This window comes from Oryctolagus cuniculus, chromosome 19, assembly GCF_051225735.1.
Source record: "Oryctolagus cuniculus isolate XC-2025 breed Fujian yellow rabbit chromosome 19, ASM5122573v1, whole genome shotgun sequence".
Taxonomy (NCBI): domain Eukaryota; kingdom Metazoa; phylum Chordata; class Mammalia; order Lagomorpha; family Leporidae; genus Oryctolagus; species Oryctolagus cuniculus.
Window position 1 is genome coordinate 45408539 of NC_142885.1, and position 11803 is coordinate 45420341.

Sequence of the window (11803 nt, forward strand, 5' to 3'; positions counted from 1 at the left end):
GTGGACACAGCAGCTCCAACTCCCAGTGTGATTGGCTGAGAGCCCTTGCTCCCCACTTCACACGTGATGTGTGGGAGGAATTTAGAAAAGCAAGCAGAATGTCTCTGAGGGCCCCAGGGAGACGTCCTTGAGGGGGGTGTAGCTAGTGGAGACACGGGAACACCATCCCTGGTGTCACAACTGAGGCAGAGAAAGCCATGGGGATTGCTGTGCTGATCTGAAGGCAGGAGCCAGTCTCTTCTTCCAGGTCTCCCACATGGGTGCAGTGGCCCAAGGACTTGCACCACCTTTTACTGCTTCCTCAGGACATAGCAGAGAGCTGTATTGGAAGTAGAGCAGCTGGAACTCAAACTGGCACCCATATGGGATGGCAGCACTGCAGGCGGTAGTTTTACCAACTATGCACAACAGTGCAGTAAGCTTTTTTAAAGAAAGCTCAACATTTCATGGATTAATTTTGTGAAGATAAAATGTTACTGACAGAAGGCCATGTGGTTGGAAGCCCCTTACTTTTGTCCTCACTACCCCTATATTCTCTTCTTACACTGAGGGAGAACAGGAGCGAACTTCTGTTGGAATCGTTCTATGTATACCCCAATCAAGGACTCTTCTCCAAAACCAAAGCAAAACAAATAAAAGATATAAAAAGCAAAAGAAGGAGGTTTCCAGGCCAGACCTTCTGAGCAGTTAACAGAAGCAAACAACTCTTCTCTAGAGAGAGAGTTCATAGCCAAACGGTCCCAGTTAGAAATCAATTGTTCAATACGTGAGGAAAAACCTTTTAAAAAGGGAAACAAGGAAAGAGGAGGGCCCTGATTCCTTAAAAATACTTCTAAAACTACAGTGTGATGGAGGATATGTAGTAAATATGTTGAACACATTATGAAAGACAAATTATTCCAAGAAAATATTAAAACATTAAGTAAATATTAAAATACCACTATAAACTCTATTGTTGTTTAGAAATAACCAAATAGGACACACTAATTGAAAATAATACAATGTGAATGAGGTACAGATCAATTTAGACACTGCCAAAGAAAGAATTGGCAAACTGGATGTTAGATTTAAATAAATAATGCAAAACAGCACAAAGGCATACAGATTGAAATAATAACATAGAGATAAAAGACATAAAGTGAGAAGATACAGCCTTATCTAATAGGGCTCAAAAGGGAGAAAGGAGATGGAAAGAGATAATGGCTGAGAAATTGCAAGTGGACACAAGTTGAAGGAGCATGAATCCTTAAAAGAATAAGTAAAAATAAGCACACATTGAAATGAATTGTGCTGTAATTCAGATTACCCAGGAAGCTAAGACAATTTGACTGAGAGGACCACTTAAGAACAAGAGAGACTGAAGACAGTGGAATAAATTTCTGGAAGAGGCTGAAGGAAAGTAACTGTCAATCTTAAATTTTAGACCCAGCTAAACTACTTTTCAAGGATTTAACTCAGAAAGTAACAAACTGAGTGTTATGCAACTAAAGTCTTAATAAAAAAATGATGCTCCTCCACCAATGATCTGGAAGCCAAAGGATGACTGATTTGAGCAAATTGCTTCTAAGATGCAGAATGAAAGAACTGTAACATTTTTGACAGCCACCTTTGACAGTGGAGGTTTCTTTTGAACTGAAGCAATTCATATAGATTTAAAATCTACTAAAATATATTTTAGTCTATGCTTGTTGGAGCCTTAATCATGGAAGGAAATATCTAAAAATGCTGGTAGTGGAGCAGTTATGGTGATAGATTTGTGACTTCTAAGCTTCTACTTTTCTCACCTTTTTAAACATTTTGTTAAAAAAACACAATATCACATGAATAATTGTTTGCTTAATTTAGAGGTAAAAATATCCATAAAACAAAGGAATTGATGTTAGTGTCAGAAGATTTATGGTATTCAATCCTTATGCTTTGTTGTTACTATTATGTAATTTGTTTTCTTTTTTAAATGAATGTGAATTTATTTTCCTGGCTAAGGAGTCAAGAAGCAAAAGTATTGATGCTTTAGAAAAAATGATTTGTTACTGATATTGATGAGACCAATTAACTGTTTCCACCAGAATGTACTTTTTTGTGAAAATGTTAATTGGTGTAGTTTATTTAGAATACACTAAAGAACCAATCAGTTAAAATTTATGTGATATATCCTTTCAGGAGCAATATTTCATAGATAAAGGCACTACTGCAAAGCATACATAGGAAAGGAAATGTATAGCAACTATTTGTAGAGCAAAAGTAAACAAAACCCAAGACACACTAACTAAATGTTTAAAAAGTCTTGTCTTCCAAGAACAAAGAAGTAATGTACTAGTTTAGCACAATACATAAGTTCCCCAGTACAGAAGCAAAACAGAATCTAAAAAGCAAGCAACAGTATTAGGAAGTTACTGGAACTGCCAATGGTCAGAGGTGAGAGGGTTTCAGTTTTATATCAGGCAGGGCATTGAAACTCAGCACCATGTGGAAAGCTGGGATCTGGAAAGGGTATAAACAAAGTACAAGACATACTGAATCACTAAACTCACTGATCCAAGAACATGACAAAGAAGGTTTTTTTTTAAAGATTTATTTTTAGTTTAAAGGCAGAGCTATGGGGGTGGGCGAGATTGGTCTTCCACTCACTGCTTCACTCTCCAAATAGCCACAACAGCCATAGCTGAACTGATCCAAGGAGTTAGGAGCTTTTTCCCGGTCTCCCATGTAGATGCAGGAGCTCAAGGACTTAGGCCACCTTCCACTGCCCTCCCAGTCCACAGCTGGATGAGCTGGATGTGGACTGGAGGAGCTGGGTCTCAAACTGGCACCCAAAGTGGATGCTGGCACTGCACACAGTGGCTTTTACCTACTAAGCCATAGCGCCAGCCCAGACAAGGAAGGTTTGACAGAAGCTCTCAATGCCTAGTCTATATCTCTAGAAAATATCTCATTCTAATGAAATGCAATTATCTGAGATAATTATGATAGGATGCTTGGCTTGTGGGTAAACAGTGCAAGCTTGAAGCTCTAAAGATAATCCCCTCAGGAGTGCCCCCACCAGAAATGGACAGGGACTCAGGAGGCAAATATCTCACCATTTTCTCTCCTGGTCTGGGACAGCTCTGGATGTGTTTGCTTTACATAGGGGTCTCAAAGGTGCAATATATTCTAAATAAAGAAGAAAAAAGTCTTCCAAAAAGAAATTACAGATAAATATCCTTGCACTGGAGTACAAATGCATTATTTTGTACACAGTGTAGAGAAATATCAAGTTCATTTTAAATTATTAAGTATTTTAAATATCAGGGAGAAGGAAGCAGTTGATACACCTTAGATACTAGACAAAAGCAAACTCGAAATTATTCAGAGGAATATTGACCAAAATCCTGCCATATTTATATCCTGCAAGGGAGAATAGAAATTTTTGTGTGTTTAAAATAAATTCACAATACAGTGCTATTAAAATACACAAATAATATACCATGATTTTGAGAAAACAAAATAAATAGAGATTTGTGCTCCCCTAAAACTTGAGATAACAAAGCAACAGTTTCAGGAAATTGATAAATATCTTTAATTCTTTTAATGTATAGAAATGAGGAAATTTATGTAACTAAGATGATAGCTAATTCTTTCTCAATTTTTACCATGAACTAGCTAATCTCTCAGCAAGCAAAATAATGTGCAGTTTACGTGAGTAAACAACTTAGTTTTTGTCTCCTGTTATTTTTTGGTACAGATACAGAAAATTTTTCTCATAAAGATAAATGTATACATTGTTATCCTTTGCCATAGAATAGTGGAAGTCTTGACCACTGCAAAAATTAAGACATATAAAGAGAAAAAATCAAGCTCACAGCCAATTTCAGCACATGAAGTGGGGCTTCCCACCTTCCAGGAAGAGACAGAGATCAACTGCTGAACAAACTAACCATAATAAAACTAAGACACCCAGAGAAGACTAAAGAAATAGCCTTATAAGAACAAATGAGTTAAGCCACCTACTAGCTTTGTGACTAGATCTGTGGCACCTTTAATAACAACCTGGGCAGGGCTACAAAATGTCACATAGATACCTGGCTTCTGATTTGGTGGCTTGATGGGAGGTACAACAGTGGGAGGTACGCAAGAGCTGCAGACACGTGGAGTGGAGAGGAAAACCGGAGGAGGGAGAGAGGGAGAGTAAACGCCAATAAAAATCCCTTAAAATGTGCCTGCCTCCCCACAGAAGATAAGCTATCTTAGCTGGGCTACAATGCTGACGTGAATACTTAATGAAATAAGCCAGTTACCAATAACAAATACCCCAAATTTTCCCTGACCTCTGATAACACAGTGAACCAAAAATGCAATGTATATGAGCAATATTGACCTGAGATTTGATTATTGTTTACAGCCCTCTACTGTTGGGGAAGAGTTTTTTTTTCTTTTTGTTCAGTTCTGTTTTTAGTGGACGGTTAAGGTTATGATCATAAACAGAATGTGTCTCCCTTCAAAAATGAAAAAAAATGTTGAAAACAATTTTGATGTAAATTTGCTTCAGCTGGAATCAACATGGGAAAGAAAAATACTACTAAGACTCTGAACAAGGATATCCTAAGTAATAACATCGGGGCCCCTGAGGACAAGGCCTGGGCTTGGTTCTGCCCGGCTTCCTGACGCAGGACCCTCACCACTGCAAGGCCGGGCCCCCGATGGAGCCGCCAAGCGCTCGTGAGCGACCTGGGAACCCGGACTTACCCGCGTGCTGTAGGAAGGCCGATGATGGCGACAGTGGAGGTCAGGAAGGACGTTCCCACCATCTGGTGGAGTCCCTGAAGAACCCACAACGGTCAAAACGGCTGATTTATGGGCCACGTTCAGAAGAGTCTGAAGACAGCGCAGCACCTGGAAGGGAGAGGAGCCCGGCAGCCGCTGCTGCGCCTGCCTAACGAGGGCTGAAGTGGTCCGTTCCCGCCAGAATCCGGGCTGGGAGCTGGCTCTCCCGCGAAAGGGAACTCCCCACCTGGAAGCTGCCATGCGGGAAACCATGAAGGACAGGGGTCTGGGCTGGGGGAGGGGTCGCCCCTGTGCTCACGTGCACCCCCACCCTAGGGAACTGCCTGCTGATCTCTGACCTCACCATGTGCATGGGAGACCATGGCCTTGCCCACAGCAGTTACAAGGTGGGGGCTGCCCTCCAGCGGGGCGGGTGCCAAGAGGGTGGCCTGAGCCGCCTGACTATCCCCCCAAGGTGGTCTGCCCCCAGGAGGATATTACCTGGCGGGAGCACCTGTGGATCCCATTGCGCTGGGCGGAGATTGAACTCCTCAGGGAGCTGCACTGCACCTCCATGGTGGTGGACCAGAGCCGCGAGAGCAACATCTGGTGAGGGCTCCCCGGTTCTGCAGGCGGGGAAACTGAGGCTCGCAACCCGCAGCGTGACAGCTCTGGGTTCTGACCTACCTGCACCACCCCTGTGCCGCCAGCAGGTCCCTGGGGGTGATCCTGTGGGAGCCCTTTTAGTATGGGGCGTAGCCCTACCGCCACCTCTTGGACGAGGGGGTCCTGGCCTTCGTGGTCCGCAGCAGCTCCTCCAGCAGAGTCAAGCTGTCCTAAACCGACTACTGCGTGGACCGCAGACCTGCTGGGGGCCTGGCTCTCCCACCACCTCTGCCAGCACCTGTGACATGGAGGGAGGAAAACAGGCAGGGAGGAGCACTGCTGCGACTTGATGCAGTTTCTCCCTAACAGACTCCTACTGCTTCCATCTCTAATCCAGACAGGGCTCCTCACACCTGCCAGCCTCCCCCCTCCCCACCGTCCCCCCAGCTTTCTGCCCTGCACCCTTTCACCCCACCCCCCAACCCTGTATGACATCCTGCAGTCTGGCTGGCTGCTGCCTGCCCAGCGCCCCTCAGCCTCTGACCTCCAGCTGCAGCTCACCTACCTGCTGTCCCAGCGGCCTCCCCTGCTGCCCCCCCCCGCCCCCCGCCGACTCCTCCCGAGATGGCCCCTTCCCCTGGCCCTGGCCCATGTCGCACAGCTCACCGCGCCCCAGGACCCTCGTCCTCGTTCCCGCTTCTGGATGGCTTCCCCGAAGCTGATCCAAAGACGGCCTGAACCTCCAGTGCTTGTGGGAGAAGACCCGGCGGGGGGCGGCGCCCCTTGCATCCTGCGTCCAGGTCCCGGCCCCCCTTGTCAACCCTTCCAATCCTGTCTACAAGGCACTGTCCACACCTAGTGTGCTACCCTGTCAATGTCCACAGCCCGTTAGTGAGCGGGGAGTACTATGTGTGCCTGTAGGAGTGTGGTTTCCACCCGGAGCCCCACTTCCCCAACGACTGGAACCCTCTGGACCCAGGCGTGCCTGCCCCCCCAGGACTTCAGGTCACTCCCGTGGTCCTCCAGCTAGTATCTGAGACCTGGACCTCCCCCTTCTTCTCTGGGCCTCTCCCGGCCCAGTCCTGGGCAGCAGGCAGCTTCCTGCTGAGCGGCTGGGATCCCAAGGGCTGGGGAACGGGGGAGACGCTGGCGGGAGACCTTGTGGAAGTGCTGGGAGAGTGAGGAGGAGGAGGAGAGCAGCTCTCCAGCGAAGACAGCAGCACCTGTGGAGGGGTGGCCCCAGCCACCAGGCCCCTGCCGTGCCCCAGTGCAGCCACAAGGGGGCCTACTCCTGCCTGCCGCTGGAGCCGGATGAAGTTGTGGGCGGTTGGCGCGGCACGCTGCCATTGGCTGTCCCCACCCCCCACTGAGGACGACTCCTCCCTACGGGCAGAACGAGAGAACGCGGCTTCCTGGCCTACTTACCCCTGGTCCCCACCTCCTCGGCCCCCCTGAGTTTCTGGACCTCATAAGAGCAGCAGCCCCCAGTACCCCGGGCGGGGACCACCTCCCGCTCCTCACCCCCCCCCCCCTTCACCTCAGGCACCCGAGGACCTGGGCGCGTCCCCCGACGGCCATGGCCAGTTCTGGCTCAGGCCTGTCCTCTCGGGACCCCAACCAGGACACAGCGGCTACGACACCGAGACCCTTTTTTTCTCTCTTGAGGGAGCCTTGCCAGGTGCGGGGCTGAAGAGGACGCGGTCCCTCTGCCACGGTCTCCCCCAAGCCACCCGACCCAGCAGCGCCCTGGCTGCCGCAGACCCGGGTCCCCTCTCCCAGGGTCCTGGGAGAAGCTGATTTCCTAGGGTACAAGGGGTGGACACGCCGGAAGGCAGGAAGAGGCCCTGAGAACAGAGAGAAAGCCCCAGGGCCTGAACAGGGACCTGCCAGCCCTGGGCAGCGGGAAGAGAGCCCCAAGCCTGAGGTTCCCTGTGATGGGGCGACAGTGCTGGGGAGCGGGGGACAGCCCTTGATGAGGGGAAGGAGGCAGTGTAGAACGGGGTCCCAAGGTGGAGAAAGCGCTGGGAATGGGGAGCTGACGCCCCCAAGGAGGGAGGAGAAGGCGTTAGAGAGTAGGGGCCCAGGAGTGCAGAGAAGCCACCAGAGCCGGGGCCGTGGGGAGCCCCAGGACCCTGGGAGAAGACGCGGGAGAATGGGGGCCAGATTCGGAGCACTCACTGGAGAGACCCTCTCACATCAGGTATGGCGGCTTCACCCCAGAGTGGTGTGGAGACGGGCCCTGGCCCCCTTGGCCCAGTCGCCAGGAGTGGGACATTGAAGCTGGGACCTAGAGGAGACGGGTCAAGGGGGCGCCAAGAGCTCCTGGGGCTGGGAGGCTGGACCTCGTGGGGGGGGGGGTGAGCACCAGTGGGCACGGGGATGGTGTGGATACAAAGGTCAGATGGGTAGAGAGCACGAGGCCACCAGAGCTGCCACTGTCCCCAGAAACACAGCCGGGGAGGCCAGAGCCAGGTGGGAAGTGCTGTCAGAGGGAGAGTCTGGGTCCCAGACAGCAAGGACTGCGACGACAATGCACCCAAGGGAGACGGGAGCCCCCCCACCCCAAGCCAAGAGGAAGTGCCCCCAGTTGCCGCTGCTATTCTTGGACTTGGGACCCCCACAGGGGAACAGCGAGCAGAACAAAGGTGAGGAGGCCTGGGGGAGCTCAGGTGGAGGCCCTGGTGGGGCAGGGTAAGCACAGCCTGGAGGCCGGGCAGGCTGGGCATGGCGGACCCCAAAGCCACGGCCACCGTGGCTCAGTCCCACCCTAGCTCTGCCGCCTGGGGCCCATGTCCTTCCTGTTGTGTGCCTCAGTTTCTCCATCTGCCAGAACAGATGGAAAGGACAGCACCTCCCTCCCAGCACTGTAGTTAAAGGAGTGAGATAACCTAGAGCATGCAAAGCCCACCTGCTTCAGCCACTGCTACTCCCAGACACCAGGGTCTGTAGCTCAGCTGCCCACAGCAGCCAGACAGCAGCATAGGGACAAGGATGGGGCCAGCTCGGCTCCAGAGAAACTGCCAGGTCCTGAGGGGCAGCTCCTTCTCAGGAAGCCCACCTCTGCTCTTTCCCCCTTTTAAGCCAGAGTACTGTTTGGTTTTTTTCCCCCATGGCTGCAGCCAACTCAGAGGCAGTGCATCCTTGGCCTTGTGGACTTCGGGGGAAATTATAGGGGGCTGAGGTGTCCGCCCCCCATGTTAGCCTCGAGGTGGGGATGGGGAGTGTGCCAGGCCCTGATCTGCCACCCACGTCAGCCCTGGTGAGCTGGAGGCACAGCAGTGCCTTTCCTGGAAAGGCAGTTGTATTAAGGATGTAGGAGTGTTTCACCCCTGGGGGCCCATGACAGAAAAGACAGAGGCATTGCGGGGTGGCCCTCAGAATCTCTGGGAGGCGATGGTGGATCCTGTCTGTCTTGGGGACTCCTGGGCTCTCCTCTCCAGGTGAGTCTGTGGCTGGGGGCAAGGGCCAGGAAGGGGCTGGGCACCGGCCTCTGTCTCCTCAGCACCTTCACCAGGCCACAGTGGGCAGTGTGGGGACAGCTGTGTTGGCAAACCTGGAACAGCTGCAGACCTTGGTGGGCAGGATTGAGGTTCGAAGCCGGGTTTCCTCCTGTGGGGACCTGAGACCAGGGGCTGCTAGGGCAGGGGAGGGGCCTGAAGACCGCCAGAGAGTTCAGCTTTGGCATCTGTGTGCCAGGGTCACACTGTGGGCACCATTCATCCATTAACTTCACAGGTACCGACTGAGACCTCCCAGGAGCTTGGCTCCATTTCTATCTCCCTGCCACAGTGAGAGGGTCTGGGGGCTTCAAAAGCCCCCAGCTGGCAGAGGAGTAGGGCTTGCCTTAGGAAAGTGAGTTCCTGGCAGGTGCATGGGTTCAGAGGTGGAGAAATGGGGAGATGACGCCTGTGGCCAGAGGCACTGGACACAGACTGAGGGGCGCCTGCACAGAGTGCTGGCTGCTGTTGGGCCTGTGGCTAGGGAGTAGGAGCTGGGGGCTTTCTGGAGCACAGCCAAGCCTGGGGGCCTGCCTCAGTCTCTGCGGGTCAAAGGACTCACTCTATCTCTCCCCTTGTAGTCAAGCTCTCTCAGGTCTCCCTGGCACTGCTGCAGCTCATGCTCACGCAGTTCTCGGGCCAGGGCCACGGCAGCCCCCATGGGAGGGCACAAGCACCAGGGTGGCTGGTGGGGAGGCCAGCAGAGGCCAGCAGAGGACGACAAAGGAGCAGGACAAGGGGTTGAAGTTGTTTGTTGAATACTAGTCATGTTTTATTTGGTTATCCCTACTACTATAGTTTTTTTCCATTTCTTTATGTTTAAATAAAGCACATGTACATCTTTATAAAAATGTATGATGGCACATAGGCCCAATTCCATAATGAAAAAAAATGCAGATTCCAGGATGTCTGAATGGGAAGATGTGCTGCTTTTCACTACTGGAAAATAGCAGAAGAAAAGCAGGTTCGGAGGTGGGAGGAATGGGCAGTGCATCCCCAGGGAATAGTTGCAGTGGAAATTCTACAGAAGGAAGGGGGATACTGAGGAGCAGTGGCGAAGGTGCAGACCTGCAGCAATGAGTGGGGACACCTCCCATGACTCCCACAGCCAGGGACTGGAGGAGGTGCCAGCTTTGGAAATCGCAGTGTGAAGTGACTGTGCAGCCCAGTCCACTGGTGATTTTGTATGGGGGAGAGCTTTGTGGACCACACTGTCTGGAATGGAGCCTAACAGAGGGCATGGTATCCACCTAATCCAGTGAGAGAAAAGGCATTTATTTCTTCCAATCCCCTGACAAAGGTACCTGGCAACTGGTGGGGAGAAGGTGCCCTCTTGACACCAGTAGAGTTGGTGGTTCCTTTTGTGCAGGGGATTTTGTGAGGGAAAAATGCACATTACCCACTGACTTTCACTTGAAGGGTTGAACTAGGGACCAGGCAACTACATAGGACTGTGAGGTGCCCCCTTCCTGTCCACATATCACAGGTTCCAAGACTCAAATGCCAAGGCAGAGCATCCATGAGCAGCTGGCTCTGAGAACATCTCTGTTTTCGCATTGGACAGGACAGACATGCAGGTCAGCACCCTGTAGCTGTGACTGTGGGAATACTGTGACTGCATGTTAGGGCACAGGTTGTATCTGGGTCTCTGGGCAATCACTGTGTCTGGCATCAGAGGCTCAGGGGTCCTTAATGGCCTGTGCTGGGTCATTGCCAAAGGTTCCTTGCTTATACTGAGTACTACACAGATCTGTTGTGTAATTCATGTGCCAGCGTGGATGGGTGTTGTACCCATTGTGGGATAACTACCCTGTCATTGATCACCTTGGAATAAAGGAGATGAGACTGAGATTATGCCAACAGGCATATCTTGCGTATCATCCTGGATTCTCGCCCTACCTTTGAGCTCTCACCAGAGTTTACTGGCCACACCCAGCAGATGCCTCTGGTATTCACTTACAGAACAGACATTTAACTTAGTCAGAGGGACATAGTTCAAGTATAAAATCCATCAGAGGAGAAAAACAACAAGTATATCGATAAATGCCTGAAATAATGCAGAAATACAAGAAACAAGAATAAGGAAGACAATATGATTTTCCCAAAAGAACACAACAAAACTTCAAATTAGAATGTGAAGACAAAGAGATTGATGAAATGCCTAAAAAAGAATTCAGAAGAGTGATAATGTGGGAAACAAATTCATGAGTTAAAGAAATCTATACATGACAAGGAAACTTTTCCTGTAAGATTGAAGAGAAATGAAGCAAATATTAGAAATGAAGAATTCAATGAATCAAATAAAATACAGTGGAAATCCTTAACAACAGACTTGGTTAGCAGCATATCTGTGCTATAGGAAAAATCTTTGGAAATGGTAAAACCAAATAAAAAATAAATTAGAAAAATGAAAAACAGCATTGGAGATTTATTTGATACTATAAAACAACCCAACAAATGCATCTTAGGAGTTTCTGAATATGTGGAAAGAAAGAATGGATTAGAAGATCTGTTCAGTGAAATAGTAACAGTAAACTTTCCTAATTTGGAGAAAGAAAGGGAATCCAAGTACAGGATGTACATAGAACTCTCAAGGACATGATCAGAAAAGAGCTTCACCATGACATATTGTAGTCAACTTTCTTTTTTTAATTTATTTATATTTTTTTAAACTTTTATTTAATAAATATAAATTTGAAAAGTACAGTTTTAGATTATAGCGTTTTTCCCCCCATAACCTCCCTCCAACCCTCCTTCAAGAGTAAAAACATAAAGGAATCTAAGAAGTCCACAAGACAAATTCTAGATTTCCTTTGGACGATCTTCAATTAGACTCATAGCCTGTTTATCATCAGAAGCCCTACAGACTAAGAGAGAATGGTGAGATATAGTCCAAATTTAAAAAAAAAAATAAAGCTGTCAACCCAGAATACTGTAGTCTGTGAAGCTCTCATTTATGA

The 11803-nt window shown here is 49.3% G+C and overlaps 1 pseudogene; it reads left to right on the forward strand.

Annotated features, from left to right (window-relative positions):
- The first annotated feature begins 2709 nt into the window (after window positions 1–2709).
- Window positions 2710–11258, forward strand: LOC149120540 (serine/threonine-protein kinase LMTK3 pseudogene; annotated as a pseudogene).
- The last annotated feature ends 545 nt before the right edge of the window (window positions 11259–11803 follow it).